Source organism: Mesoplodon mirus (genome assembly GCF_964341445.2).
Source record: "Mesoplodon mirus genome assembly, chromosome: 3".
Classification (NCBI taxonomy): domain Eukaryota; kingdom Metazoa; phylum Chordata; class Mammalia; order Artiodactyla; family Ziphiidae; genus Mesoplodon; species Mesoplodon mirus.
The window spans coordinates 14,861,236-14,888,962 of NC_138978.1; the positions used below are offsets into that span (position 1 = coordinate 14,861,236).

At 50.5% G+C, this 27,727-nt stretch overlaps 1 pseudogene across 1 annotated transcript in view; it reads left to right on the forward strand.

Annotated features, from left to right (window-relative positions):
• The window catches only part of LOC309801354 (forkhead-associated domain-containing protein 1-like), a 129,340-nt pseudogene that overhangs the window by 83,407 nt on the left and 18,206 nt on the right, over window positions 1–27,727 (forward strand). The window contains exons 14-24 of the transcript in view: window positions 1,386–1,456; window positions 3,055–3,207; window positions 6,522–6,629; window positions 10,324–10,431; window positions 13,926–14,033; window positions 18,556–18,729; window positions 20,478–20,703; window positions 22,257–22,341; window positions 24,186–24,292; window positions 26,090–26,249; window positions 27,463–27,595. The product of the transcript in view is annotated as a forkhead-associated domain-containing protein 1-like (transcript). The remainder of the gene's footprint in view (window positions 1–1,385; window positions 1,457–3,054; window positions 3,208–6,521; window positions 6,630–10,323; window positions 10,432–13,925; window positions 14,034–18,555; window positions 18,730–20,477; window positions 20,704–22,256; window positions 22,342–24,185; window positions 24,293–26,089; window positions 26,250–27,462; window positions 27,596–27,727) is intronic.

The following is a 27,727-nucleotide window of genomic DNA, read 5'->3' on the forward strand; positions in this document are numbered from 1 at the left end:
ACCTTGTGCACAAGCTCCTGAATCACGACCTCCTTCTTCAGCGTCTAAAGCCTCCCACTCCATCTTTCTCCTTCGTCATGAAACATGCGCTTCAAGCTGGTGCATCTTCACTGGGACCACTGCTTCTTTAGCTCCTTTTCTACTGCTTGTACTCCTGTCCCACTAAGACCTTGAAATGCATTTCAGTGATGTTTAACTCAAGTTTATACTCTTTAGGCTACTGTTCTAGGCTGGCCACAAACTGAACTCAGCTTTCCATCCCGACTCTTCCCTCTACTCCTCCCCTCCCCCATCATCTGCTCTACCCCAATTAAGCTCTTCCAGAACATGCACTGCATTTCCCCACCTCTCATCCTACCTCCTGCCTTCACCCCCCCATATTAGTTTCCTATGGCTGTTCTAACAAATTACCACAAACTTAGGGGCTTAACACAACTCATATTTATTCTTTTACAGTTCTGGAGGCCAAAGGTCCAAAATCAGTTGCGCTAAGGTAAAGGCAAGGGGCTGGTTCCTTCTGGAGGTTCTAGGAAAGAATCCGTCTCCTTGCCTTTTCTAGTCTCTAGACTGGAAAAGGCGAGGAAATAAAAATTCCCCGCTTTCCTTGGCTCATGGCAGAGGAGAACCTTCAACTCTCTGCTTCTGTCACATCACCGTCTCTGTCTGTCTGTAGTCAGACTCCCTGTGTCTGCTTCTTGTAAGAACCCATGCGACTATATTGGGTCCACCCAGCTAATCCAGGATAAGCCCCCATCTCAAGATCCTTACCTTCATCACATCTGCAAAGGTCCTTCTGCCCTGTTAGGTAATGTTCATAGGCTCTAAGGATTAGGACCCAGACATCTTTGGGGGGGAGGCATCATTCACCCAACCACATCTTCCATTCTGACACGCCATCCCCTCCAACTCTGCATACCCACGCGTGCCCACGCCCAGTGGGGCCTCAGCCAAGCAGTGATCACTCCAGGTGAGTGATGGTGCCTCCCCTGGGACCCTCACACGTCCCCACTCCTCCACCCATCATTTCCACACCACCTGGAGTCCCTGCCTGTTTCCTCCCAGGCACTCAGACCTTGTCTGTCACACTGAATGGCTTCATATCATCCCCTGCTCAGCTCACAGTGCTGCACACGGGAGACACTTAGTCGACAGGAGCTCTGCAGATGGTTTTTATTGTCCACCCACAAAAAGAAACTTGGATTTGAGCCCAACCGAAGCTGATCAACAATTTTAAAAACACAAGGTGGATGGCAACTCCCGTTACCTTGATGGGAGGGCAGCGTCACCCTCACCCACCTGTCGGCCAGCTCTGTGAAGACATTATTCAGAGAGCAAAGGAAGTGAATTGAATTGATACTTACCTTCTTCTTGCTTCTCTCTTTAAGGATTGTCTTTGTATCTGAAATACCTTCTGGAACATTATAAAAAAATTACAAGCCAGACCCAGGAACTTCAGGTAATCTTTGAACTTCAAAAGTTCTTTTCAGCTCCTCCTTAGAATTTACCTAGCCCTAAGCATTTGAACTCTGCTTCTCCTCTGTTAGGTAGTCAGCACACATCCTCCAGAAGGTGAAATGATACCTCCATTTGCACACGAAATGCTTCAGACAGGGTGGCTGAGATCTCCCAGGAGGGCAAGGAGGCTTGTTTTCCTCTGTCAAAAACCAGAAAAAATGAAATGCCATCAGATCTTTACAATTGTTTATTAAATGCAGTGGAAGAAGTATAGCTAGCCACAGTATAGGCAGCAGAATTCCCAAAAGTTACATAATGTCAACATTTTAGAGGCAAAATTATCCTTAGGGATTGTATCTCTCTGGTAGCTATTGCCGTATTAATACTGTATAATAAACAACCATAACACTTTTAGCAGTGTTCCACAGTTATTGTCTACTGATCACACATCTGGGGCCAGCCGCTAGGTGGGTCCGCTGGTCTTGGATGGGCTTGCTCACGTGTCTGGGTGTTGGCTGGACCTTGGTCGATATAGGCTGGCCTCAGCTGGAGCAGCTGTGCTCTGTTCCACGTGTTCCACGTGTCTCTGATCCTCCAGCAGGCTGGCCTGGGCGCTAGCAGAGGAAGCAGAAATCGGGAAGAGAAAGCAGGCCCAATCATGGAGTGCTTTTCAATCCTCTGCTTGTGTTATGTCTGCCAACATCCCATTGGCCAGAGCAAGTCACATGACTGAGTTCAGTGCCGGGGGCAGGATATGGGTGGGCACTGCAAGTTACAGAGCCAAAGATATGAATAGAGGAAGGGTGAAATATTGGGACCACCATTACAATCAACCCCAAAGACCATCTAGTCCAGGGGTCAGCAAACTTCTTCTGTAAAGGGCCAGATGGTAAATATTTTAGGCTTTGCAGGACATACAGCCTCTGCCACACCTATCTGACCAGCTGTTGTAGAGCAAAGGCAGCCATAGACATACATAAATGAATGGGCGTGACAGTCATGCTCTGTTCCAATAAAATTTTATTTATAAAAATGGGCAGTGGCCCATATTTGGCCTGCAGACAGTAGTTTGCCAACCTCTGATCTCGTCCATTCTCCTTATTTTACAGAGATGGACAATGACATTCAGAAGCTAGGTGACTGTTTCAACATCACACAGCTAGTTGGTGGAAGCATCAAGACAAAAGCTCAGGCCTTCTAGCCCTAGCTCACTGCTTTTTCTCTTACACTCAGCAAATAATTACAAATAAGTCTAAGTACCATTTACTGAGCACCTACTATGTGCTAAACACTGTGCTAAAAGCTTTCCATCATTATCTCATTCTTACAACTCTAAGAGGTAGATACTAGTATTAACCTCATTTTCTATACGAAGAAGTGTCTAGAAAGAACTAGAGCTGAGATTCTATCTAGATCTAGAGTCTGAGCTCTTAACCACGATGCTCTACTACTTCGCTATTAGTTACTAAGCTAAGCATCATTTTTCTGTGTTTTGAAGAAAGTTTCGTGAACCTTTGTCCCGCCCCCAAAGGTAGTGGAAATGACTCCTGCGTTAGTCCTGTCCCCCATCAGCTGCAGTTCCCCTTCCCCTCATTTCAGATGAAGATCAACAGTTCTCGGGAAACTCAGCAGTATTTGCTGCAAGAAGAGTTACGGCAGCATCTGGCAGAGAAGGAGAAGCTGACCGAGGAAAGGCTACAGCAAGAGGAGAAGCTGAAAGCCAGAGTCAAGCGGCTAATGGAAGAGAAATCGGTAAGGTGGTCCCCGTCCTTCTCTTTACTACTGGAAACTGATGAAATGGGCTTTCCTATGAGAAACAGAGGGCGCGTACTTAGATGGAGAAATCTCAGCAACTCCTTGTTGGGAACTAAATTAATTAAAGAGGGTGAATGATGTAGGAGGAATTAATATGAAGCTTGAATCCTAAAACTCAGAGATCAACTTGAAGATCAACTTGAAGAGGCAAGGTTATTGAAATGTCTAGAAATGGTACTTTGTTTATATACCGCAGCTGATTTTATTGATACAAATCCCAGTCGTTACTGCGGGTCCTGGTTTGTGTCTAAGTGTGTGCAAGACCAACCAATTGTATTTCAGTCTTTTGCTTTCTCTTCATGCATATCAGGGGAAACACATGGCCAAAACGGCTACTTACTTTTCCAGAAACCAGCCAATTAGAGGATACTTTACAGTGACGCCTCTCAACTCAAAGGTGTCCACGGATCATATGGGGATGTTGTTAAAATGCAGATTCTGACTCAGCAGGTCTCGGGTGGGGGGAGCCTGGGATTCTGCATTTCTGAACAGCTCCCAGCTGGTACCGATAGCACAGCTCTGCAGACTACATTTTCAGCCACAAAGTCTTAGAAGAAGCTTTTCCCCAAGTTGGCCGATAAGAACCACCTGGGGCTTCTCTGGTGGCGCAGTGGTTGAGAGTCTGCCTGCCGATGCAGGGGACACCGGTTCATGCCCCGGTCAGGGAAGATCCCACATTCCGCGGAGCGGCTGGGCCCGTGAGCCATGGCCGCTGAGCCCGCGTGTCCGGAGCCTGTGCTCCGCAACGGGAGAGGCCACGACAGTGAGAGGTCCGCGTACCGCAAAAAAAAAAAAAAAAAAAAAAAAAAAGAACCACCTGGGCGCTGGTGAAAAATACAGCTTCTTGGGTCCCACCCCAGACCCACTGAATCAGAATCTCAGGAGAAAGCCAGGAAACTGCACATAACAGGCTGATTCTCATCCTTGTCCTTGAGTTGGCCCTTTCTGATATTCAGGGAACTGCCATGAATATAACTACCTTGGTTGCCCTCATCCTACATCAGTGGCTCATGACTTTGTCTGCACTTTTGTCACCTAAGAGATTAAAAAATACTAATGCCTTGTACCCCTCCCCCACCCCACCCCCAGGTTCTGACCTGACTGGGGTGAGGGTGTGGCTCAGGCACTGGGATTGGTAAGCTCTCCCTGGTGGTTCCAATGTGCAGCCACGGTGGACGGCCACTGCGTGCTGCCCCTCCTCCACCCCCCTCAAGACAGCAGCACCAGATCCGCCGGACCCCAACTCCCCCCGCAGCACCTCCTTTCTTCCCCTGAGAAGGACTGGACCTGCCGTTTCCTCCACCTTCACCAGGAGAAGCTTGGTGACTTCCTGCTTGGACCCTCCATCTCTGTCACACACCCTCACTCTCCAGACCTCTCCAAGAGGCAAAGACCTCTGCCTGTTCCCTTTCATCCTCTAGCTCATGCCCCGCTACCTCTTCTCCTGTTTGCCTCTTTCTCTGCCTTTCTGCCTTTTGTGAAATAAAAGATTAAAAAGGAAGAACCACCTGACCAAAATCACCTGTGAGCCACATAAAGGTACTATTAACAACAGCCTTAAATCAAGGCAGCTCCCTCCAGAAGGGCAATTAGACATAGAAAAAGCCAGTGCCATTCCACCGAGAGGGAAATAAAACCAGAAAGAACCTAGAAATCTTCAAAATCTTCACCAGACTCTCCACCTGTTTCCTCCCTCCTCTCTGATTAACTTCTCCCTTGCCAAATGTCTTATTTTAGTTTTAACTTTGGTTTGACTTCTTCCCACTGTGGATGTACAGTATTGCAGCCCCAGCATGTTCAACATCACCTTGGGCACCGGCCTGGGCCTCCCAGATGCCCATTTGTAACATCGATTCCAACAGATACAGGGTTTCAAGGGCTGACATCAACCCCCCTTTAATCACAACAAACCTCAGAGCGCACACCAGCCCATGCAGAGGGGGACACAATGCCGGGGACCCCCCAAGACAGAACGCCACTGCTCATGTCCACTGTTGTCCTGTCGAGGGTCATCCTTCCCCAGACACGCACATGGATCAGCTTGACCCCAGGGACTCATCTGAAAGTACTGTTCCAGACTCGAGTGCCAGGTGCCCCAATTTTAAATGAACCTCCCTCATACCACATGACACCATCACCCCCACCCTTTCTAAAAATCTGTTTGTCAGAATTCATTAATTGAACTCCTCATGAGTCCTAACTTGTCTGAGGACTCTGTTTCAATGGTAAGAAATTCTAGGTTCCCTTATGGAGCTAACATTCTTCTTTTTATTATGATCTGTTAGCAGCAGTCCTCTGATTTGTGCACACACTAATGGTTTAAATCAGGGAGCAGCAAACTTTTTCCATGAAGAGCCAGATAGTATCTATTTTCAGTTTTGCGGGTCGTATGGTCTCTGTTGTGGCTTCTCAGCTCTGTTGTTGCAGGGCAGAGGCAGTTGTAGGCAACCCATGATGAGCATGGAGGGATGCCAATAAAACTTTATTTACAAAAAGGCAGGCAGGGGCTTCCCTGGTGGCGCAGTGGTTGAGAGTCCGCCTGCCGATGCAGGGGACACGGGTTCGTGCCCCGGTCCGGGAAGATCCCACATGCCGCGGAGTGGCTGGGCCCGTGAGCCATGGCCGCTGAGCCTGCGCATCCAGAGCCTGTGCTCCGCAACGGGAGAGGCCACAACAGTGAGAGGCCCGCGTACTGCAAAAAAAAAAAAAAAAAAGCAGGCAGCGGGCCAGATTTGGCCCAGTTGCCATAGCTTGCCAACTCCTGTCTCTAGGGTCAAAGGGACCAGGGTTCAAACTCCTGTTGATATGATTTACTAGTAAACTGAGCAGATTCCTTAATCTCTCTAAGCCTGTTTCCTCCTTTGCAAAGTCGAAATGACAGAAGAAATGATTGATCTTTACTAGTGAATAGTTATCATGTGACAAGTATTTCATGTTCATCATCTCATCTGCTCCTCACATCAACCCAATGCAGGAAGCACTATGACTGTCCCCATTGTACAGATCGGGAAACTGAGGCTTCTAAAGCTTCTCACTTGCCCAAGACTATACATCTAGGAAGGATCAACCGGGGGCTCTAATTTGGGCCTGCCGACTCCAGACCCCGTACTCTTAGCCCCTAAGTATACTGCCCACAGTTTTCTGTGGGGTGGTTGCGAGAAGTGAAAGAGTTAATCCGTGCAGTGCCTGGCACAGAGTCCAGATTCCTACTATGGTAACCATGTCTATTAAACAACCGTCATGACTTTCAGGCTTTGGAGGAAACCATTTCTCAGGAGAAAAGCAGAGCGAAGGAAGCATTAGAAGAAGAACAGAGCAAAGTCCAAGAGCTGGAGAATCGCTTAAACCGCCAGAAGGAGGTATGCAGCACGGGGAGATAGTTGGTTCCAGCCCAAATCCGGCTTGAGGGCCAAATGGAAGAAGTTTAGAACCGCAGATGATGGGGAGAAGCGCGTGGCGGAGTTTCCTAGAGTGATTTGTCCTTGGGAGGGCTCAGCTAGTCTGGGAAGAAGCAAGGGGGACTCTAGGAGAGAACCCTAGAGCTGTAGCCTTCACAATTGGAAAAATTGTAAACAGCGTAAAATACAGCCTTAGATAGGGAACAAGTTGGGATTGGTGACATGAGCACTTTCTGCGCAGAGATTGTATGCCAAATCCCAAAAATGGAGGAATTACAGAATCGTGGGACTTCAGGGCTGCGTGTATCCTCCAACAGCATCCTAAAATCATCCAGCCTTCAGCTCCACCACCAAGGAATTTTCTGCAGCCCAGGGCAGTCCATCCCAGTGTTGATGCCTTGGGCTGGCAGAACATTCTTCCTTTAGGTTGAATTGACTCAGACTTTCTCCCAGAAGGGTTTCAATCCTCCACCCGCCCCCCGGGCTCCTGCAAGACCCGTCTATTGAATACTTTCTCTTCCACAGAATAACCTTTTATAGATGCTTGAAAATAGAGGCACCTCTCCAGACCCAAATGCCATTCACAATCCTGGAGCATGGCCTTGTTCCGCTCCTCTGAGCTGCTCTGTGCTCCAGAAGTCACAGATGGGCAGCTCACTGGCTGAAAAGGGCCTGCAGACATGTTACGTTTGGTCCTAGAGTGTTTTATCTTGAATTCGTAAAATAGACTGAAAACTCCAGATTTCCATCCTCTCTTGAAAAGTTGGGAAACCTGGCCCTCCTTTCCACTTGGCAAAAACGGGCCAGAGTGGAACCAAGTAGCAGAAGTTTGCCACAGTCCTCGCCATTCCCTATTGCATGACACACAACCCACCTCACTTTGGGTAACTGTTGAGCCCCTGTAGGCATCTGAGTTTGCAACCCATCACCTGTTTTCTTCCTAAAGTTTTTGTAGGCAAAACTGGACACAGTTCTCCAGCATTTAGTGGCCTAGAGCAGGACTCTTCTCTCCCTCGAAGATGTTGTACTTCTATCGATGTGTCCCAAATGGCTTTTGGAAAAGCCCTGTTACAGTGTTCACTCACACTTACCTCATGGTCACCCTCAGATCCCAGAGTTTTTTTCCGTTGTGGAGCACAGGCTCCGGACGCGCAGGCTCCAGATGCGCAGGCTCAGCGGCCATGGCTCACGGGCCTAGCCACTCCACGGCATGTGGGATCTTCCTGGACCTGGGCACGAACCCGTGTCCCCTGCATCGGCAGGTGGACTCTCAACCACTGCGCCACGAGGGGAGTCTCCCTGAGTCTTTTTTACAAAATGTTTTCATTAGCGCTTCAGTCCTGGGGCAGCGCAGAGGAGTGAGGAGTGCAGGCTTTGCAGCCTGGCTGGGCTACTTACTGGCACAATACCTACCTTCTTTAAAGGATGGCTGTGAAGATTAGAGATCATGTACACTCAAGTGTTTGACCCAGAATCATCACTCAAAGAATGGTAGCTATTAATACTATCAATCACTGTACTTCCACTTCTGTTTAGGCACTTGCCTCCTACCAACCCCCCACTGCTTCCCTACTCCTCAGAGGGAAACCCTGGCCCACCCACCAGTGAGGGAGAAATAAGGAGCCTGGTGGGCAGAGCCCATGCCATTTGATCAGATCCAGAGAGGGGAAGTGTTTATGTGTTGGGTCTCACTCAGGTCTCCGGCGCAGCTGTGCTCTGCAGGCCTGTGTAAACAGTGTCAGTACCTGGTCCTGAGTTATTTCTCCAGGGGTGGCAAGGAGGAGGAGGAGGGTGTCACAAGGGTTCCCGGAGGCCAAATGCCACTGAGAGGTCATCAGCACAAAGCTGGGGAAGCCCCTTGATTTTCGAGAGCTGAGGTCACGGGGCACTTCAGGAGGGAGATTTAAGGAAAGCCTGGTGGTGGACAGCCCCATGGCAGGGAGGAGCTGTGGCCGGGTCCCCCAGGCCTAGGACAGCACCAGCCCACTTCTCCCGGCAGGACCTCTCCGTGGCTTCTTGTCAGGGGAACCTGAGATTAAAATTCCAGACACAGACTTGGATCAACCTCAAACAGTCATTTGATTTTTCTTTCTATTAGACCTTCCTCCACACTGTCAGATGCATCTTTAAGGACGACAGAATCACTAGGTCATAATGCGGGTTTGGAGGTAACGTTAAAGGTTAATTCCCATGACCTGCCCAGGAGCGTGGGAGCAAATAGGTCCAGAGGGACGGGACCTGGGCGTGAGTCGCACGAGGACATCCTTCCCTGCAGTGCGTAGCGCCCGTCTCGGCTGCAGAGGAGCTGCCGAGAGCAAAGTCCCGCGTGTAGATGTGAGATCAGGCGCAGTGGGGCAGGAAAATGTCTTAACCCGAAACCATCCTCAGACTTTGGGCTCCCTCACGTCTCATGGGAGACGCCAGGCTCCCATGATGTTACTGCTCTCCTGCTTCATTGAGGGCTGGTATTGGAACAGCTGAGTGTTGGCGGTTTTTTTTGTTTGTTTGTTTGTTTTCGGTACGTGGACCTCTCACTGTTGTGGCCTTTCCCGTTGCGGAGCACAGGCTCTGGACGCGTAGCCTCAGCGGCCATGGCTCACGGGCCCAGCCGCTCCGCAGCATGTGGGATCTTCCCGGACCGGGGCACGAACCCGTGTGCCCTGCATTGGCAGGCGGGCTCTCAACCACTGCGCCACCAGGGAAGCCCGTGTTGGCATTTTTTAAACTGCTTTTCACTGCAAAATATATAAAAATGTGTAGTATTTCCTCCATATTATGGATTAGATATTTTTGCAGGCTAATCTCGGACCCTAACCACCAGCTCTAATGGAAACCGTGTTCCAAATTCCGGACCTCTGCCAAGCTAGTGTTTAAAACACAACCTGTTTGAGAGTTGAGGTGTCCTTTCTTTTTTTTTTTTTTAACATAATGATGATGAATATGAGGTGCCCTTTCTTGCAGTGACTAGAAACAGGGGCCTTACCGGCACCTTCTAGCTGTCTGCAATTTGCATAAACCATGTAACTGAACGGCTTATCAGCAAGCTGCTTCCTAGATGAAATTCCCTGACTGCAGGCACTAAATACCAATCACAGCCCTCGCAGCCTCTCAGAGCTTCCCTTGTGAGGTTTGCCCCCACCCCTCCTAGAGATTGTTATGTGTGGCTCATTAATTCAATACACGGCCCTCCTCTAGAAACCCGATGGTCTTTCAGAGATTTATTTCAACAATGGGAAATTCCATTATTAATGAGATTCTTCTTCTTATCACAGAGGCTGCCTGGCACAATGATAAGAGCTCAGACTCTGAAACAAGACAGGCTTGGTCGCCTCTGCTCGCTTGCTCCCTGCCAGGGCCTCCACCCACAGGCAACGTGAGGGGTTCAATCCTGGCCTCACCACTAACAAACCTCATGGTCCCTGCACCCTCACCAACTTTCCGTTCTTTAGTTTCCTCATCTGTTAAATGGAGACGCTAACTTCTCTGATGAGGTTGCCATGAGAGTGACGTGGGTGAGAAGTGCTGGCCTTGGGCCCTGGCACGGAAGACCAACCCTCAACGTCTGAGCTACTGTCATTATAATTAGTATCACCGTTATTAGCAATTTTCCCCCTAAATATGCAGGCAACCAAAAAGACTGGTCATTGATTTTCAGATTTTGGAGAGCAGCATTGCCCATGTGAAAAGAAAAGCAAAGGAAGCCTTAGAGACAGAAAAGAGAAAAGTGCGAGATCTGGAGAACCACTTAACTCAGCAGAAGGAGGTCTGAGGAGCAGAGAGAGAGAAATTGGGCGGTGGCAGCCAAAAGCCCTTTGGAAGGAGCTCCAGAACCAGCTGTGAGGCTGTGTTTTGGTGCCCTGATGTAGAGCAGGTGGTAAAGCGGGCAGGTGGGGAGCGGTGCCTCCGTTCAGAGTGGCCGATATCACATCATAGGGCTCACCAGCTGTATGAGCCTAGGGCAGATCACCTAACCTCCTGTGCGTCAGTTTCCTCATCTGTAACATGGGGAGGGATACAGTCCCTGCCTCGCGGGATTAAATGAGTTGTGTATATTAAGTACTTAGAATTGCACTCGCACATGGAGGGCCATCTCCAAAAGCACTGCTGGCCAACTACCTAGGGAAGGGAGATGCACTCCAGGGGAGACACCCTGGGTTGAGTCTGGGTCAGTCCCTCAGCCAGCATCCTCCTCCTCGTCTTCGAAAGGTATTTATGATGCACCCAGCGTGGGCACAGTAGGAAAACACCCTCTCGGCTCCAGCCTCCTAGTTTCATAGACTCCAAAGTAGACCCTCCCTGGGCCGATGGACAGATAGAGACACAAACATTGCAGAGTAAGATGGAGTAGACGGTACACAGCCAGCTCACACGGGGGTCACATCAAATAAGCGCCAGGGTTCAGTGCCTTCTGGAACAGACGAGAAGTACACCCTCAAGGACAGGGTGATGTGGGAGGGGGAAGGGGTGTCCAAGTGCCAGGCCCAGGCCGAGCCAGTGACATCCACTGCCACCAGCCTGGGGACTGGGCTTACCAGCCTCACCTGCCTGGAGCCGCCATGAAAGGCAGGCCCCAAGGCTTAGAGGAGGGATGAACGCCCGAGTCATGCCCTGAAAGTCAAAGAAGGGCTCTCGGAGCCAGGAGGCCAGGTGGCCATGCCTTCAGTGATCTGTGATGGCATGTCCAGGAGCCGGACTCTAGGGACCGAGGGGGCACACGCAGACATGAGCTGGCCCTCGTGGAACTTCCAGAAACAAAGCTGGTGACTCAATGAATTGTTTAATTCCGTTTTATTCATCCAGCTGCAAATATTTACTGAGTACCTACCACGTGCCAGACCTTATTGGGTGTCAGGGATACCACAGAGCACTAGACGGACCACGGCCATGCCCCCCACTCTAGGGCGGAGGACAGACAACCATGTAAACAAACACAGGTGACTCCAGAGCCACAGGCTGTGGGGTAGACAAAACCAGAGTGGGTTAGAGAGTGGCCCGCCGGCGGGGAGGGCCTCTCCAAGGAGGGGACCTTGAGTAAGACCTGGAGGGCACAGGAGGCACCACGGGAACATCTGCGGGAAGAGAATGCCCCTAGGTCAGGGGTCCCCAGTGCAAAGGAGGAGGACCAGAGTTAGCCAGAGGGACGGGGGCAGGACAGGAAGAATGAAATCAAGCTGGAACAAGATGGAAGCCAAATGAGGGGTCAGAGGAAGAAAGCCGGAGGGAGACACAGAGTAGGCGAAGCGAGGCATGGCAGCAGAGCTGGGTGGGCTACACGTGTCGATTCTGGTCCCAATTCCAGCTCTGCCCTAACATGCTGTGTGACTGTGTGCAAGCCCCTTGCCCTCTCTGTGCCCTCATCTCTAATGCGGGTGTAGTGACAGAGGTTTGTTTCGAGGAGTCCATGTCTTCATTGTGAAGCACCTCCGCGGGTGAGGTCAGAGTCCCGCTCGGATGCGGAGGATGGAGTGCGTGGCGGGACACGGGGGCCGGACAGTCAAGCAAAGACCTCGGGAGTGAGACCGTGCCAGGCCCCGCAGGGAAGTGAGGTCAGAGTCCACACAGGGCGAGGGAGCTCCAACACAGAGTGAGCCTCGTTAAGGGGTAGAACCCAGACTGTGGTCACAGCTGTCCCCAGATCAGCCCTTATACACATGGGCCAGGGGTGGGGTTTTAGAGTGTGGACTCCTGCTGAGCAGGGTGGCAGACTCTGCCAGTCTACGTTCGAATACACAAGCATGTCTCCTGCCTCCAGGTAGGGTGGGGTTGGAATCAGGAGGACAGCTCAGGCAAGGTCCAGAAGCTAGGTGGCAGGATGGCTAGGGCAGGGCACTGGCATCTGAACTGGCACCACCACTCCCTGATGGTGTGATCTTGACGCATTACTCATCCTCTCACCACCTCGCTTACAGCCTCTGTGTCCTAACCTGCAAAATGGGGGGCAGACGCCACCTGGGGGCTCGCATTCAGCGCACGGGGCAGGCACTCGTGTTGCAGAATTTAGAGACTGGGCAGTATCATCGTCGTCATCATTATCATTTGTAATTTGCCAAGCGGCGCAGAATAAGAGAAGGGAGGGCACCCTCCCATGGGGCGTGTGGCCTCTTACGTCAGGCAGGACGCAGACTGGCAGGGTGGGGTCTGGACAGTCTTAGGCAGATTTGGCAGTGGGAAAATGCCAAGCCCATGCAGGGAGGAGAGTCAGAGCCCAGGTGGGGCGGGGAGGCCTGTGTGCAGAGCAGGGCAGGGGGGATGGAAGCCCAGGACGCAATGCTAGAACAGCAAGACTGTCGGGAAGATCCTCTCTTCTCCAGGGCCCCCCACCCCCAAAGTATAACAATGTCAGTAGTTTTTCTTTTCACCCAATAATGCATGTTCACTAAAGAAAATTTAGAAGATACAGACCAGTGAAAAGAAGAAAATATAAATTACCATAATCTCAATTCGCCCCAAATAGACATTATTTATATTTTGGTACATAGTCTTCCAGTCTTTTGTTTATGCATATATAAATTATTTATTTCATTAAAATGTTATTCTTGTGAACTCTATATTTTTACGGGAGGCATAACTACAAGAGTTTCAACAACAGCAAATAGAGTTTCTCAACCCTACTCTGGCTGTTTCCCTCCTGGGGCTTGTGTAGTTGAGGCTGGGCTCCAATCCCCTCCCCATCACCATATCTGTGGGGTATATGTTCTCAGTCCCAAACTGTCCTGGGCTTCAATTTCTGGACCCAAGCCTTTGTAGGCTGGAGAGAGACCACCAGTGTCCTTTGAAGCCACAGGCATCAGGCCTGCTGGCACAGGAGGTGTCTCCCCCACCCCCTCCTGCCCCCCACCCCTGCCCTTTGCCTCTCCTGCCCCACCTCCCAAGAAGCCAGGTACTTCCCAACAAGGGACCACATTGGTGCCATCACCTGTCCGTTTAGTAGTTTAGTTCATGGCTCAGCGCCAAATGCCTTGACCTGAACACTCACCAGCCTGTCACTTCCTGAACACCAGCCCAGAAATCCTGAAAGACGAATAACTCTCTCTTTTAAGGACACAACTAACCAAGACGTGACTTGCGGGTTCTCACCGTGCTGGGCACGCCACCCTTGTCACCTCTCTCTCCAGCGAGCATCCCGTCCCTTGAGCTCTCGCTCCCAAGCCCTGACTCACTGGTGTCAAGGATTAGTAATCCTGGCTTCCCCTTGCCTTGTCACTTCCCTTCCTTTCGCGTGCACACACCCTCAAACTGCTTGTTGTTGACTTCCAGATGTCAGAGAGCAGCATCACCTACGAGAAACACAAAGCGAAGGAGGCCGTAGAGAAGGAAAAGAAAAAGGTGCGAGATCTGGAGAACTGCATAACCAAGCAGAAGGAGGTATGAGTCTCAAAGAGGAAAAGACACAGAGGAGCTGGCATGGCTGAGCACCAGGCTCTGGGGGCAGGCGGTCTGGGTTCAAATCCTACCTCTGCCACCCCCTGGCTGTGGGACATTAGGCAGGAGTTGCCACCTCTGTGCCTTGGTTTCCCCACTTCTGAAATATAGATGATCCGATAGACCAGCCTCATGGAGTTGTGAGGCTTGATTGCTGACATGCACAGAGACAAGCACCCGGCACTCAGTGAATACTGCATGTTTTATTATTGTCGTTGTTATTACGATTATTATCTCACAGCCAGGAAGTGGAGGGGCAGAATCCGAACCCAGGACTACCTGACTCTAGGACTTCTCATCATCACCCCTCCTCTCTCTATCCTTGAGCTTGGTGTAGGCTCAGCTGCCCGGGGTCACAGAGGGGGCGGCAGGATAGAGATGCCTGAATGTCTGATCGCCTTGGTGCTATTTCTCCACCAGAATCTGTCATCATCGCTATCATCACCTTCATAATCAAACCACGTTTACGATTATTACTGAGAGTAGGAGATGCAGGAGAAGCAGTTGTTGCACAGGACCCTGTCTTAGGCACCTCCAAGCTGGAGGACTGAATTCACCCCTCCTGGGTCCCAACAGTACAAGACACACACACACACACACACACACACAAGCCGATACCTCAAAAATCAAGGCATATGATAAACACACAACCTGACAATAGTGGGTTAAATTTAAATACAGGTAGATACAATTTCAAAGGATTTTCAAGACCAGATGGGGCTGGGACTTCCACCGTGGTCCAATGGTTAAGAACCCACCTTCCAATGCAGGGAACGCGGGTTCGATCCCTGGTCGGGGAACTAAGATCCCACATGCCGCAGGGCAACTAGGCCCGCACGCGCTAGAGCCCACGCGCCACAACTAGAGAGAAGCTCACACGCCGTCACGAAGAGCCCTCTCACTGCAACGAAAGATCCCACATGCCGCAGCAAAGATCCGATGCAGCCAAATAAATAAATAAATAAACCAGATGGGACTAAACAGATCTTTAAGTCTATTCACATCCATCTTAGATCGTTTTCTTCAAAGAAAGTTTCCCAAATATTAGCATACATAGAATCACTGGGGGGTTATTTTTTTCTTCTTCTTCTTTTTCTTTCTTTTTTCTTTTTCTTTATCTGGCTGCGCCACACAGCACGCGGGATCTTAGTTCCCCAACCAGGGATCAAACCCGTGCTCCTTACAGTGGAAGCGCGGAGTCTTAACCACCAGACCGCTAGAGAAGTCCCCTGGGGCGGTTGTTTTACATGCCCGATCCGGGGCTTCGCCCCCAGAGATTCTGATTCACTGTCTGTAGGGTGGACTCAGGGATCTGAATCTGCATAACAAGCAGCCCAAGTGGAGCTGGTGCTCTTGGAACGAGGCTACTCCAGGAAGAGTAGCGCCAGTAAAGCACATCTGGATTACACATCAGTCCCGGGCACGACTTTAAGAGGGGCCTTGACCAATTGGAGCATCTCCAGAGGAAGCAGAGCAGAGCTGGGTGAAGTGATGCAAGACTTGTCAGCTCTGGGCTAATGCACCTGTGCCGGACTCCCCGTGGGCAGGCGGACACTGCAGGCCGAGAGAGAGAGAGCCCAAGAGGGGCCATCTCTACACACAGCCTTGTTTCCCCAGTGATTCACCATGGCTCTTCCACACAGTACTTCAGTTAGGGGTAGGAGAAAAGGAGAAATTAGAATTTTAAAGTAGATTATACAGGGCAGAAAATGGATTAGGAATGAGACTAATGCAAAAAAAAAAAAGTGTGTATTATGAAATCCATGAATGGGTCACAGTTTTCATTCCAGCAGTTACAGTGAAAGGTTGTGTAGTTCACAAGCAAAACTGGACCAAGTGCTCCTGGAAATGAGACCATTCTTGGTGCTGGACCCAGAGAGCATGTCTTCTCAAGATCATCACAGAGGAGACTCTATAATGCAACCAACAGCGTGTCAACAGCAACCTTAGAGAAAACAATGCTGACACCAGAGAGCACCGTCTCACAACAACCTTCAAGGCAGGCTGGTGGTATCACACCAGATGAGGAGAAAGGGGACTCTGCCCGAGGGACTCCCCATTTACCAGGAAAGACCCAGGAAGTACAAGGTCAAAGACCCACTCAGACGTAGAGTTGCTTATTTGCTGTTTTACTCGTACACAGGGAAGAGCATTCGAAAGACTGATTTCATCTACACCGGTAAAAACAGGATTTATGTGAGAAAAAGAGGAGAGAGGGGAGAAGAAAAATTAATTCAGACCCGCTGGAACACTGAACTTGAGTAAGCTGATGAGTAGCTGGCAAGGAGCAAAGATGCCAGGCAGCGTGTTCTGGCCCATCCACGAAGCCATCTCAGTTTGTTGTGGATTCTCTGGGACAGCTGGAGTGTCGCTGCTCTGTGGTGTGCCTGCCACTGACCCCAGGGCGCGCCCCCTTCAGCCAGGTCTGCACACTGTCTGCAATGGGATTTCTCAACAGTCACGACCACGTCAAGATCCCAAATGAGAACAGAGAGAGTTCAGTGATGGTACCGAGAGAATGAAGCTTCTCCCAGATGAGGCTCGCAGGCGTCACATGATGCAAATCATGTTTTGTTTTGTTTCCGAAAAAAAATAATCAGTTTCCTTTCCCAAGTGTAAGAGGAGCACCCGTTTGCTCTAGAAATTCTGAAAAATATGGAAAGTCACTCATGATTCTACTAAGCAGAGTTACCACTAGTGACATTTTGATGTGATTCCTTCCGGACCAGCTATATGTTGATCGACAAATATCGATTTGTTACAAAGTGATTTACACTGTTATACTGTGCACGCTGTGTATTGACTTCATATATTACAAGTATGTCCACATGTCATTGAACTTTCGTCTACAACCTGCCAGTAAAGAGTGACCTGGGTTTGCACGGTGCTGGGTGAACCCCGATTCATTTACCCCCGGGCCCTGGACTGTTTCTCACTTTTACTGAATTAAAAAATGCTGAGCTGAACAGCCCTTCGCACCGGGCTTTGTGCGCATGTGTAGTTATATCCTTAAGATACATCTCCAAAAGTGGAATCACTGGGTCACAGGATATGAGCATTTTCAGGCTCATGATACATGTTCCCAAATGACCCTCCAGAAAGGTCATACCAGTTTTCACTGCCCCCAACAGAGTCTGGGAATGCCCAGCACTGCACCTCAAGAATATATTTTAGATTGGATTAAATAATGTTCATGAAAAGGCTACATGCAGTATGATTCCGACTATATGACATTCTGGAAAAGGCAAAACTATGGTGACAGTAAAAAGATCAGAGATTGGGGCTTCCCTGGTGGCGCAGTGGTTGGGAGTCCGCCTACCGATGCAGGGGACACAGGTTCGTGCCCCGATCTGGGAAGATCCCACATGCCGTGGAGCGGCTGGGCCCGTGAGCCATGGCCACTGAGCCTGTGCGTCCGGAGCCTGTGCTCCGCAACGGGAGAGGCCACAACAGTGAGAGGCCCACATACCACAAAAAAAAAAAAAAAAAAATCAGGCATTGGTTAGGGGAGTGGTGGTGAACAGAGGGAATACGTAGGGTGTTTAGGGCAGTAAAACTATTCTGTATGATACTATAATGGTGGACACATGTCATTGTACATTTGTCCAAACCCACAGAATGTGCAATACCAAGAGTGAACCCTAACGTAGACTATGGACTTTGGGTGATAATGATGTGTGGAAGCAGGTTCATCAGTGTAAGAAACGTACCAGTCCGGTGGGGATGTTGACCGTGGAGGAGTCTGGGTGTGTGACGGGGGCAGGAGTTCCATGGAAACTCTGTACTTCCTGCTCAGTTTTACTGTGAACCTAAAACTGCTCTAAAAAATGGAGTCAAATAAATAAATAAAGTCCATCCAGCCCCAGCACAGTGCCTGTCACGACGCCCACATTCCACAGTGCTGGAGCATGGACCCAAGGAGGAGAGTAGAATTTTGACAAAGATCGGAAGAATGGGTCCCGGGAGGAGGGAGAAGGTGTTGAAGACATGGCGACCAGAGTCCAATCTTGCCGGGGCCCCACGGGACGAGGGGAGGTCATCCCAGGGCCGAAGCCACAGAGGAAGATGGAGGAGGGTCCTGAAGGCAGGTCCTGTGACGAAGGGGTGAAGGAACTTGGCACATTTATCCTGGAAAACAGATTTAGGGAGAGACATGACAGCCCTCCTCAAATATTTAAAGGGCTGTCTCATAAAAGAGAAATAAAACTTGTTCAATGAGCTCCAGGTGACAGAACTGAGCTCAGAGACCAGAAATCTCAAGTAGACAGATCTCAGCTGCAATATGAAACAAGAGTTCTGTAATCATTGGAACCTTCCAGAGAAAACATGGACTTTGGACTTTAAAAGGATCAACAGAACAATACCAGAACAGAGGTCACCTCCTCTCTGAAAACAGGGGAGCGAGAAGCTAGGGTAAATATTTATACCTGACTTTCTGTTAATTTGATGTTTGCTGTTTGTCTAGGAAATAGATTTTAAAACGCAAAAATCACACATTTTAAATGATAAATTAAATGATGCACTGGCCATGGTAGAAAAGACTCAGAAAACAAAGACGGCTGAAAGTCTAAAAGCAGAGAGCATCACTATGAAATTAAGTGAAACATTAGCTGAACTGGAAACTGCCAAGACAGAAATGGTAAGTCAGTGCCTTCTGGGGAGGGGAGAATTTTCCCTTCAATGCAAGATCACGATGCCATGAGGAGGCGTGGTTTAGACCAGGGGTTCTCAGCCTCTGCACTGTTGATGTTCTGGGTGGGGTAACTCTTTCTCATGTCCTGTGCATTATAGGATGTGTAGCAGCATCCCTGGTCTGTACCCACAAGATGCCAGTGGCACCCTTCCCACAGTTGTGACGACCAAAACTGTCTTCCAACTTTGCCAAATGTCTCTGGCAGGGTAAAATCACCCTCTGCTGAGAAGCATTAGTTTAGTATAAAAAGTAAAAAGAAGCTATGATGACGCCCTCTGTCCAGGGTCTTCTAAGATGTTGTAATTCGGGGTCCTCACAGGATCAGGCTGAATCACTGAGCAGTCCCAGAATTTAGGGATCAGACGTTAAGATAATGTTTTTCAATTTCATCTCAGCATTCAAGGCCCTCCACCATCAGGGCTCAATATTGCACCCACCTGCCCTTCATACATTGAACAGACAGGTCTGTGGCCAAGGAGGTGATGAGGATTGGCCTGGCGGAAGTGCACGGAGTGAATCTGAGTGGGACGGACTTGGAGACACCGGTTCAGGGCATGGCACGTTCTTGCTGTAGTCCTGAATCATAGGCCCTGGACACTCGGGGCAGCAGAGGAGGGGAAGGAAGGAGTCACTCTGGCAAGAGTGAGCAGAGAAATGGCAGGACTCGACAACTGACTGACAGGACAGGAGTACTGAGGAGAGGGAGGAAGCAAAGGAGGCGGGCGAGCTTGGAGCCAGGGCGCCGGGCGGGCTGATGGCACACGGTGGAGATGCTGGGAAGATGGGGGTTGGGGTTTGTGGGGGGAGTCTCTTGTGGGAGAGGGGCTGTCTTCTGGAGAAGGTGAAGAATTCAGACTGAGACGAGGGTGGAGTACCAAGTTCAAAAGTTGCCCAAACTTTTGGTGGGGTAAAAAAATAGATTTGGGGCAGGAAGCAAGACATGGGAACAAAATTTGGAAGATAGCCTTGGGGGAGGGAGTGACTGTTGAGAGAGCAGGCACATGTGAGCTTCTCAGGCAGAGAATTTACGCATCTGGAGAAGATCAGAGGCTCAGCGTGTTAAGGGAATCAGGAGGAGCAGGAGGATGTCATCCAGGTAGCAGGAGAATGACGTCATCCCGAGAGGGGAGGAAGGGGGGGCGGTCACGGGAAAGGTTCTGACTCACCATCAGGGGACCACTGATCATTTGTGTTTTTAAGAACTACAAATTCACTCCCTTTTCTCTTATAAAATTGTTCACTCATTAATTCAACCAACACTTACTGAGCATCTGGGTCTAGATGCTGTGGCAGGGATCCAGATACTGATGCTGTGGGCATATTGGTAAATAAGAAAGGGTAAGTTTCTGCTCTCATGGAGCTTAGATTCCAGTGGGAGTGACAAATAAAGACATGAGATCATTCAGGTGGTGATAAGTGCCTCAGGGGAAATAAAACAGGATGATGTCTCCTTCAGATAGGCAGTCAGGGAGGGCCTCTCTGAGGAGGTGACATTGGAGCTGAGGCCTGTCACATGAGGAGTCAGCCATGCGAGGAGCTGGGGGAGGATTGTACCGTGCAGAGGGAACAGCACATGCAAAGGTCCTGGGGTGGGGCGGAGCTCGGTGCTGGTGGGTGCAGGGGGCCCATGTTGTTATTGTTATCGTCCTCTTATCCAGCTCCCAAGATCATGTTCATCACATCTGTTTTCCCAGATTACGATGGAGGAGCGGATGCAGCTGCAACAGCACACAGTCAGGGCCCTCCAAGAGGGACAGGAATCACAGAAGCACGGATTTGAAAAACAGATCGTGGAATACAAGAAGCAAATCAAACAGCACTCCCAGACGATTGTGAGTCTTGAAGAAAGACTCCAGAAAGTGACCAAACACCATAAAAAAATGGAAGGAGAGATTGCAACGTCGAAGGACAATGACCCAGGTTTGTCCAGAGAGACGCCGAGGGAATCTTAGCGTTCAGGGCAGGTTCTGATGACCCTGTGGGTGCCCCTAGGCTGATGCAGAAGAAAAGTCTGTGCCTCATTTAAAAGCTCCTCTATTGTCTGGAGGCCTTTTCTTATTACACAGCAAGGTTAGGCGCCCTCAAGCCCCAGGTTCAACAGAAGTAACAGCAATGAGCAGGGGCAGCCTTTGTGCCGAGCCAGTCAGCCAGTGAGGGGCACAGGCTGCCAGGGCTGTTAGGGGTGTCAGAGCAGCACAACGGGAATCATCTTTTCCACATGGAAACATCCCATGCAGGGGCCTTTCAAAGGCATCTCTCTGCCATCAGCAATTTGCGATTTTGTCTAATGCACTTTCATAACCAGCTGGGGTTTGTCTCTTTAAAAAAAAAAAGAGGCTGAAGGAAGAACTCAAGAGTCGTGAGCACTTATTCACCCTGAACGACCAAGGCGATGCGTAAAGCTAAAGACAGTGAGCTCTTGGAAAAGAGTTCTGGAAGTAGAGGCCTCGGGCCAGGGTTTCCCATCCTCGGCCCTAGTATTGCCGTTTGGGCTGGAAAGCCCTTGGTTGGGGGCCGTCCTGTGCACTTAGGGTGCTGAGCAGCATCCCCGGCCTCTGCCCACTGGATGCCAGTAGCACCCACCCCCATCCCAGTGCGACAACCAAAAATGTCTCCAGACATGGCCAAATGTCCCCTTCAGGGTAAACTCCCCACTGGTTGAGAACCGTGGTCCTAGTCTCAAGCCGGTTGACAAGCTGTCAGGGCTCACCTCATGGATTCATTCACTCAGCATGCATAAGTGATCATCTATTATGTCCCAAGCTCATTCTAGGCACTGGGGGTTCAGCAATGGACAGGCCAGGCAGCTAGCCAAATCACTGCCCTGACAGGGGACCCAGGATGGACTGGGCACCACGGCACGGGCACGGGGCGGGACTCAGTCTCCCAGCCCAAGTCCAGGTCGGAGGGAGGATGCTTCAGCTGGGACCCGAGAGCAACTACATCTTTGTCACCCCACTCTTAGATCCATGCCTGCCATCAAGCAGATACTCCCTAAGCATTTGTCGAACGAATAAATGAGTGGGTGAACTGAGGGTGAGGGTGGAAACTGGAAGGCAGTGGGCTGAGGAGTAAGTGGGAGGTGAGGACAGGACGAGACTCTTGTCTGAGCGGAGAGCAGGAAATAGGGCAGGAGGTGCGGCCCAGGGGTTAAGGCTCCACCTCTCACCACTTAGCTGAGTGGTCACCGGCAGGTCCCGCCTCTCCTGTACCCATCTCCTCATCTGTCAATGGAGTCAGTGATCCCTGCCTTAGGGAGTAGCTGGGAAGATTTCATGAGCTCATATGTGGTACGGCGGGAGGCGGCAGCCTGTGACCCAGAACACACGTTGGTTCCCGTTAGGTGGAGACAGCTGGGGGCATAGGGAAGCTTTGTAAGTTGAGAAAGACATAGGTGTGTTGATAAGCAAAGGGGAAGGAAGACATCCGTTGTGGGAGGACTGTGGTGACGCTGGCCTGTCCCTCTGATTCAGCCCAGGAGGGGGAAACACAGCAAGACACTGTGGTAGCACCTCCGGTGGAAAGCAACACCAAAGACGCAGTGTGTGTCCACCTGATGTGAGTACCCGGCCGGACCTGCTTCTGGCTACGTGTCAGAGTCTGCAAAAAGGAGTTGAGTCTGGGCTCTTCTTGCTGCTATTTGAGTTTTTCTTTCTTTTTTTTTTTTTTTTTTGCGCTACGCGGGCCTCTCACTGCTGTGGCCTCTCCCGTTGCGGAGCACAGGCTCCGGACGTGCAGGCTCAGCGGCCATGGCTCACAGTCCCAGCCGCTCCGTGGCATGTGGGATCCTCCCGGACCAGGGCACAAACCCACGTCCCCTGCACCGGCAGGCGGACTCTCAACCACTGCGCTACCAGGGAAGCCTGCTATTTGAGGTTTTTGATCCCTTTAGTTTAGTTTCTCGATCATGTTCAAATTCCAACTCAACACTCTCCAGGTGTGTGGCCCTGGGCAGGTCACGTCACCTCCTGTGCCTCGGCTTCCCTGCTTGTGAGATGAGGTACATGAATGCCAGCTACTGCTATGATTGGCTACTTTTCCCAAGTACCTGCTCGAGGCAAGTGCATTCCTGGGTATTATAAGTGAGTTTCAAACAGTGGAGACCACTTGGTGGAGTGGGTCGTGCAGATGGTTAAAAGTTAAGAGGTTGGACTAAACGACCTTGAAGCTCCCTCCCAACCCAAAAGTCCATACCTGGAGCCGCAAGAGCTGACAGTTTCCAGAGAAACAAAATCTATGAATGGGAAAGATCCTGAAAGCCACTGACAAGCAGTGTACAAACCAGTAGGCAGGAATGTGATGCAGAGAAAGGATTCAGAAAGTTTCTTGAAAAAGACAAACCACCAGCCTGAGCCCTGCACCACATACCAGTTACCAAAGTCTAATGTCACAGGGGCTTTACCCCAAGAAGGCAAAGATACTCAGATACTCAGCCTCCATGTTCTGAAAAGTTCCTAACTGACTCCTCCTGGTAGAAAGAACTCTCTCTAAAGACAGCAGTAGCCATGACCTGGAGAAGAATCAGCATCACGTTACTCTTCTCTGGTCCACTTCCTTAGCTGTGGACACCCTTGAGGCCGAGTTTCATCCTCAAGTTGGAAGAGTTATAGCCAAGGAGTAGAGAGAGAGACAGATAGACAGACACACACACACACACACAGAGCATGCGTCTCTCAGGGCTGGGGTGTCTCACCCCTGCTCATAACCCCCCTCAAGGCACCTCTCCCGCTGTCACGCTGGGCCCCTTCCCATGGAACACTGCTTCCCTGTCAGCCACCCTGATGGTCATGGTGCCACAGACGTCCTGCCCTCTGGGGCATGGGGCCAAAGAGCTGCCCTTGTCCCACCCTCCCTGTGTCCCCCTTGATTTTCTGGGCCCCAGGGCCCACACTTCTGCAAAGGGTCCCATGAGCACCACTGACTCACGTGGCACCACGTCTCTCCATCAGGAATTAAAAGAAGCTGGTGAGAGAACGGAAGCCATACTGTCCTCTTCTCTCTCCTCTTCCTCATCCTCAAAGAATCCCTGAACCCACAAAAAAATAGTCTTCCTTCCTCTTTGCACCAAAGATCAAAAGGCCACAAGAGCATTGGTTCACGCTGACAGACGCTTGAGCAGCAAGAGGTTTCATCTTCATATTAGTTGTATCTCAACCTCAGAGCCAACCCAGCCAGGATCCTTTGTTCTGTCTCCATGTATTCCTTTGTAATGAAGGTGGATCAAAATGGATTTTTGTTTTGAGAATTTTTAAAGCGTGTGCTTATCGCCCTTGCTGGGACTGGCATCACATGGACCATCATTGATTGGGTATCACTTTGCCTTTGCACTTGGCCCCTTCCAGGCACTCAAGACACCAGGGAGATTAAGTCGAACTGACTTGGTCTGTTTCTGTGAATTTCAGAGAGGATTTGTTGACTGCTCAGAAGGAAATCCTGTCTCAGGAGGAGATCATCATGAGGTTAAGGAAGAACCTCACGGAAGCCTATAGCCGAATGTCAGATTTGAGAGGTTTGTACAGTTGCCCATGTCACTTGATTTCCTGACCCGCTTCAAGAAAGGAAAGAAAAGTGTCTGAAGGGTGGGAAAGCTGGGCGTTCCAAATCCCACTCAACCTGATTTCCTGGGCTGTCACAGTACTTTTAGCTCAGGGTCAGCAAGAGCTGTATCCTGGGTATTGAACTGATTCCATTTGATATGGGGCTACAGGGAACATTCTCAGATGGCTCTGGACCTCTGTGTGGAAACGCAACTCTTTCGGAGAGAATCTCTGATGACCACAGAGGATTTGTCTCTGGGGGCAAAGGCTTGGGGGTCAATCGTGGGCGCCCCTGGGCAGGCCAGTCGGCACAAGTCCTAGCACCCAACAGCTTAGGGACCTCAAGTAAGGTGTTCCCCGGGCCTCTCCTTCCTCCGATGCAAAAACACCTGAAGCACGTCTGCCTCCTGGGGCTGATTTGGACGTCAGAGACCACTAGAGCAGGGGCAAACTAGCTCCGAGGTCTGCTCTCTTCTGGACGGACACAAGTCTGACTGAATATTCCTACTTGAACCTTCTTCTCCCCAGACTTTTATTGTTGCCTCTCTTCTTCTTGCTTCTTAGAGCTGTCTTCTTTTCCCATCCCTAGCTTCCATCCAGCCAAAGGGCAGGAGTCGGGGAGTATAACTAGGTTTGGGGAGGTGGAGGGAGGGTGAGGAACACTCCTCTCGTCCCCATCTCAAACCCTGTGCACCCCAGAGCTTCAGTGGTGTTTGCTTCCTGTGTCTGGACCAGCTGATGCCCCCGAGGCTTTTAGGGCAGGATTTCTCAAAGAGTGATTTTTCCATACTAAGTCATGAGAACACATGGGAGAGAGGCTGCAGTGTCCAGTTCTAGAATGGGGAGGCGCTGGACCTGGCTCTGGATCTGCTGTTTATTAGTTGGGTGACTTGAGGCAAGTCCCTTGACCTCTGTGCACCTCAGTTTCTGCACCTGTGACATGGGGGTGTTACTAGGAACCGCCTTGTAGTGTTGCTTTAAAGACTCAAGGCAGTGTTGATGTCTCTTTTCTGGCCCTGCGGCATGTGGGATCTTAGTTCCGCGACCAGGGATCAGACCCTCGCCCCCTGCGCTGGAAGCGCAGAGTCTTAACGGCTGGACCACCAGGGAAGTCCCAGTGTAGGTGTCTTACTTTGGGTTTTCCCACAAGCAGACCCCCCAAGACCAGAATTCCACTGCAGGTGGTTTATTTGAGAGATGATCCCAGGGAAAACAGCAGTGGAAGTGAAGTAAGACAGGAGGGGGAAGAAAGCAGATAATGGCTGTGCTGGTCAGTCAGCGGGCACAGTGGGGAACCAAGGTTACTACTGCAGTGCGGTCGCAGGGGTGCCACCTGGGATGGGAGGGAGCTGGGCTGTGTACCCCAGCCTGTCTCCACCGGTCCGTGCTTGGAGGCTGTTGCCTCTGGCAGGCTCATGAGCAGAGCAGTCTCCAGAGGCCTTAGAACGCCGTAGGCAAACATGCAGAGCAGGCAGCCGAAGGTGCCCTAGAATGCCACAGGCTCACAGGTCCTGACAGCTGGGGCCGGGCAGGCGCCTCACGGGCTGCATCATGGCGCCAGCACTCACTGAAAGGTAATGCCGGTGGGCTATTTTGCTGTTTTGAGTGGGGGGAAGACGCACGCAGACCTCCCGGCTCTTACTGAAGCTCCCAGAGCATCCCTGGAGGGTGGACCGCCTCGTGGTTCTTAGAGGCCTGGCAGAGCTGCTGTGGCCCTCGCAGAGACCCGGGGCGGGAGACCCCCTCACCAGCTTCCACGTCACTCCCAGGGGAGCTTAACGAGACGCAGAAGATGGAACTGGAGCGGAACGTGGCGCTGGTCCAGCAACAAAGCAGCGAGCTGAGTGTGCTCAAGGAAGAGATGGCACAGATGACCAGCCTGCTAGAGAAGAAGAACAAGGAGCTAGAGGCCCTCAAGCAGGCACTCAGGTGGGTAGGAAGGTCTGCACGGCGGGTGTGCGGAGCCCAGGCACACCCAAGTGCCCAGGGAGCCTGGCACAGAGAGGCAGGGCCGGGGGAGGGGGATGCTCAGTCAATGCTGGTTGAAGAGTTGAATGAATGAGTAGATGAATGAATGACATACATTTCATTGCTTTACAACCTCATCATTTAAAACAAAGCTTTGCTCAGTTCTGTGCATCTAGACATTCCTGCCCAATATTCCAGATGAGTTTCAGCTTAAATGCCACTTCCTCCAGGAAGCCCTCCATCATTTGCCCTCACCAAACATAGCCAAGGGCTCCTGCTCTGCCTGGGGTCCATCAGCTCCTTCATGCCACTTGAGCAAACCCTTCTCACACAGCCAGGCTGCTCCCACCTGCTGATTGTCTGCCTTCCCCATGAGAACCCCTGTGTAGACTCTGTTGACTCCCCAGCATTCACACGGTGCCTGGCATATAAAGGAACATAGTAAATATTGACTGTACAAAGGTATAGACTGGAGGTGTCAGAGGTCAGCTTAAACTAAATATATTGTTGTTGTCCCACGGATTTGTCTCAAAAATACATGTGAGTTTGCATTTTCATCTATAGTGTATCCATATTTTGACATAAGATTAATGTTTTTCCCAAGAAAGTTTGCATAGAATTGATATCTCATGTATACCCTGTAGCTTCATGTGCTCCGTGGTTCATGGCCAAGGCAGATTCACATAGTGGTTAAAAGAATAGGCTCCAGACCCAGGCTGCATGGTTCGAGTCCAGGTGCCTTCACCTACAAGCTCCACGACTGCAGGCAAATTGCTGTACGTCTCTCTCCTTGTCTGTAAAACGGGGCAAGCAGAGTCCCCACCTCATGGGACTTCTATGAGAAATAGAAGGGTTGACACATAATAAGTGTTAGAAACAGCAGACACACAGTAAATACCCCCCATGAATGTCACAGCAGGTGTCCTGCAGACCCAATTCAGGAAGCAAGGATGGGTAGGGGCCTGCCTCTCTGGTCACTATAGCCTTAAGTCCCCCGAAGCTCATTTCTCTAGAAATCTTCGGGCAGTAGACTTGAAGGCTCAAAGATTTTGGTTCCGCGTAAAAATGGAGTCCCTTTTCCAATTCTGCTTGTGGGTACAAAGGTAATTCATGGTTCCCAGAATTCATGCTGCCAACCACTCTGCTGCCCAGTGTCTCATCTTCTCTTCCCTAGGGCCTCCCAAGAGAAACACAGACTCCAGCTGCACAAGGAGAAGGAACAGAAGCCCAGGAACATAACCCAGATGTGTGACATCTCGGTGCAGATAGAACTAATCCACACCGATATTTTCTTGAGAAGCCAGGAGGTGAGTGCCTGTCCTGTCCCTGGGCAGCTAGAAAGACAAGCTAAGAAAGAACCCAGTGGTGGCTTTCTTTGCGCTTTTTTTTTTTTTTTCTTTTTAACAGGGTGATGTGAGGTTCCAGTTTGAATGAGAAGG